Genomic DNA, 4,347 nt, shown 5'->3' on the forward strand with positions numbered 1-4,347 from the left:
ATGTTCGAGCTTAAGTCCTTCAACAATCGTACCCTGACTTAGGAAGAGCATTTATTTCCACAAGTTTCAAATACGCAAGCCGACTAGACAGAAGCTAAGTGAAGACGAAGACCACGAGAAGGTACGCAAAAGAACTCGGTAGAGACTCCATTGTACGCAGCACTAGCGACTTTACACAGCCTTAAATAACATGACATAAGACGTGACTATGCAAACGTAGCATTGAACAAGAGTTGAAATAAAATTTAAGTATTCAGTTGGTTGGGTGGTTTGTTGTTTAAAGGGACTAAACTACTAAAGTCATCAGTTCCTTGTATTCAGTTGACTTAAGGTCATGTGGTAACTACGGCTAGATTTTACACAAGCATTTACTTTGGAATGCCAACGGTCTTGCCACAGTGGTAGCACCGGTTCCCTTCAGATCACCGAAGTTAAGCGCTGTCGGGCTGGGCTAGCACTTGGATGGGTGGACCATCCGGTCTGCCGAGCGCTGTTGGCAAGCGGGGTCCACTCAGGCCTTGTGAGGCAAATTGAGGAGCTACTTGATTATGAAGCAGCGGCTCCAGTCTAGGAAACTGACATAGCGCCGGGAGAGCGGTGTGCTGACCACATGCCCCTCCACATCCGCATCCAGTTACGCTTGTGGGTTGGGGATGACACGGCGGCCGGTCGGTATCTTCGGGCCTTCATGGCCTCTGCGGGAGGAGTCATTTACTTTGAAATGATAAATTTAAAACAACCATAGCAGATAAGATTCCAAAATGCAAAAGGTCAAATACAGACAGGTAAAATACAGTCTTTATACTCCTCTAAGGCAAATGCTACGATGCACTGGAGCGATATCATCAGAAGAGCTATGGTCTTCATTCACCACGACGAACTGGGATGCCCAGAGTCTCAAGAACAAGTGCCGCCAAACTGCTCAAATTCCGCGAGGCCGGAAAACATTCCCCCTCCGTCCTTAGCCCAACGTCCAGTATCTGCGTAAAGGCCGAGGCACAACGCACACACGAGTAACGTGGCGCGGATATGTGGCGGAGTCGTGGCGGGGACGTGGCGCTTTGTGGCGTCAGCCCCGTGTTACCAAGTGGAAAAAGGTACACAGTTGTAGTCTGACGGCGACACGTCCCTCCGTCATGCTCACCATGTCCACCTCCACGCACGAGTGGCGCTCTGCTGTATTCATTCTCTGGTGAAATGCGGCGCAGCCGGGTATCACAGATAATGAGACACAAGTTAATGAGAGCCACTACCTGAGACAGTTGTAAGGTTCAGACCCAGCAGAAGGCCTTTTGTAAATGTCGTAACAAAATTTTCAGATCGATCTAAAAATAGAACTTTTGCAGATTTGTGAATATATGCACGTAACAGTAGGCAATCATCTATTTCAAGCAGTATCGTGGTATATATGGTATGGAAGGTAAGCAAACATACCTGTCTTAAGTTAACAGGGTTAACAGAATGGGAAAATAAAATACACTTCCGGCCATTAGAATTGCTAGACCAAGAAGAAATGCAGATGATAAACGTGTTTTCATTGGACACCTATATTATACTAGAACTGATATGTGAAAAAAATGGTTGAAATGGCTCTGAGCACTATGTGACTTCTGAGGTCATCAGTCGCCTAGAACTTAGAACTAATTAAACATAGCTAACCTAAGGACATCACTCACATCCATGCCCGAGGCAGGATTCGAACCTGCGACCGTAGCGGTCGCTCGGCTCCACACTGTAGCGCCTAGAACCGCACGGCCACACCGGCCGGCAACCGACATGTGATTACATTTTCACGCAATTTGGGTGCATAGATCCTGAGAAATGAGTACCCAGAACAACCACCACTGGCCGTAATAACGGCCTTGATACGCCTGGGCATTGAATCAAACAGAGCTTGGATGGCGTGTACAGGTACAGCTGCCCATGCAGCTTCAACACCATACCACAGTTCATCAATAGTACTGACTGGCATATTGTGACGAGCCAGTTGCTCGGGCACCATTGACCAGACGTTTTCAATTGGTCAGAGATCTGGAGAATGTGCTGTCCAGGGCAGCAGTCGAACATTTTCTGTATCCAGAAAGGCCCGTACAGGACCTGCAACATGCGGTCGTGCATTATCCTTCTCAAATGTAGGCTTTCGCAGGGATCGAATGAAGGGTAGAGCCACAGGTCGTAACACATCTGAAATGTAACGTCCACTGTTCAAAGTGCCGTCAATGCGAACAAGAGCTGACCGAGACGTGTAACCAATGGCACCCCATACCACCACGCCGGGTGATACGCCAGTATGGCGATGACGAATAAACGCTTCCAATGTGCGTTCACCGCGATGTCGGCAAACATGGATGCAACCATCATAATGCTGTAAACAGAACCTGGATTCATCCGAAAAAATGACGTTTTGCCATTCGTGCACCCAGCTTCGTCGTTGAGTACAGCATCGCAGGCGCTCCTGTCTGTGATGCAGCGTCAAGCGTAACCGCAGCCATGGTCTCCGAGCTGATGCTAATCCATGCTTCTGGAAACGTTGTCGAACTGTTCGTGCAGACGTTTGTTGTCTCGGAAACGTCCCCATGTGTTGACTCAGGGATCGAGACGTGGCTGCACGATCCGTGACAGCCATGAGGATAGGATGCCTGTCATCTCGACTGCTAGTGATACGAGGCCGTTTGGATCCAGCACAGCGTTCCGTATTACCCTCCTGAACCCACTTCCATATTCTGCTAACATTCAGTCGATCTCGGGCAACGCGAGCAGCAATGTCGCGATAGGATAAACCGCAATCACAATAGGCTACAATCCGACTTTTATCAAAGTCGGAAAAATGATGGTATGCATTTCTCCTCCGTACACGAGGTATCACAATAACGTTTCACCCGGCAACGTCGGTCAACTTCTGTTTCATCATCATCATCATCATCATCATCATCATCATTTAAGACTGATTGTGCCTTTCAGCGTTCAGTCTGGAGCATAGCCCCCCTTATAAAATTCCTCCATGATCCCCTATTCAGTGCTAACATTGGTGCCTCTTCTGATGTTAAACCTATTACTTCGAAATCATTCTTAACCGAATCCAGGTACCTCCTCCTTGGTCTGCCCCGACTCCTCCTACACTCTACTGCTGAACCCATGAGTCTCTTGTGTAACCTTGCTTCTCCCATGCGTGTAACATGACCCCACCATCTAAGCCTGTTCGCCCTGACTGCTACATCTATAGAGTTCATTCCCAGTTTTTCTTTGATTTCCTCATTGTGGACACCCTCCTGCCATTGTTCCCATCTACTAGTACCTGCAATCATCCTAGCTACTTTCGTATCCGTAACCTCAATCTTGTTGATAAGGTAACCTGAATCCACCCAGCTTTCGCTCCCATACAACGAAGTTGGTCGAAAGATTGAACGGTGCACAGATAACTTAGTCTTGGTACTGACTTCCTTCTTGCAGAAGAGAATAGATCGTAGCTGAGCGCTCACTGCATTAGCTTTGCAACACCTCGCTTCCAGTTCTTTCACTATGTTGCCATCCTGTGAGAATATGCATCCTAAGTACTTGAAACCGTCCACCTGTTCTAGTTTTGTTCCTCCTATTTGGCACTCAATCCGTTTATATTTCTTTCCCACTGACATCACTTTCGTTTTGGAGATGCTAATCTTCATACCATAGTCCTTACATTTCTGATCTAGCTCTGAAATATTACTCTGCAAACTTTCAATCGAATCTGCCATCACAACTAAGTCATCCGCATATGCAAGACTGCTTATTTTGTGTTCACATATCTTAATCTCACCCAGCCAGTCTATTGTTTTCAACATATGATCCATAAATAATATGAACAACAGTGGAGACAGGTTGCAGCCTTGTCTTACCCCTGAAACTACTCTGAACCATGAACTCAGTTTACCGTCAACTCTAAATGCTGCATGACTATCCATGTAAAGACCTTTAATTGCTTGCAAAAGTTTGCCTCCTATTCCATAATCTCGTAGAACAGACAATAATTTCCTCCTAGGAACCCGGTCATATGCCTTTTCTAGATCTATAAAGCATAGATACAATTCCCTGTTCCACTCATAACACTTCTCCATTATTTGCCGTAAGCTAAAGATCTGGTCCTGACAACCTCTAAGAGGCCTAAACCCACACTGATTTTCATCCAATTGGTCCTCAACTAATACTCGCACTTTCCTTTCAACAATACCTGAGAAGATTATACCCACAACGCTGATTAAAGAGATACCTCTGTAGTTGTTACAATCTTTTCTGTTTCCACGTTTAAAGATTGGTGTGATTACTGCTTTTGTCCAGTCTGATGGAACCTGTCCCGACTCCCAGGCCATTTCA

General features: G+C 46.3%; 1 pseudogene; it reads left to right on the forward strand.

Annotated features, from left to right (window-relative positions):
* Positions 1 to 380: 380 nt before the first annotated feature.
* LOC124709297 lies at positions 381 to 499 on the forward strand (annotated as a pseudogene).
* Positions 500 to 4,347: the final 3,848 nt, after the last annotated feature.

The sequence above is a fragment of the Schistocerca piceifrons genome, chromosome 7 (genome assembly GCF_021461385.2).
Source record: "Schistocerca piceifrons isolate TAMUIC-IGC-003096 chromosome 7, iqSchPice1.1, whole genome shotgun sequence".
NCBI classification, from domain to species: domain Eukaryota; kingdom Metazoa; phylum Arthropoda; class Insecta; order Orthoptera; family Acrididae; genus Schistocerca; species Schistocerca piceifrons.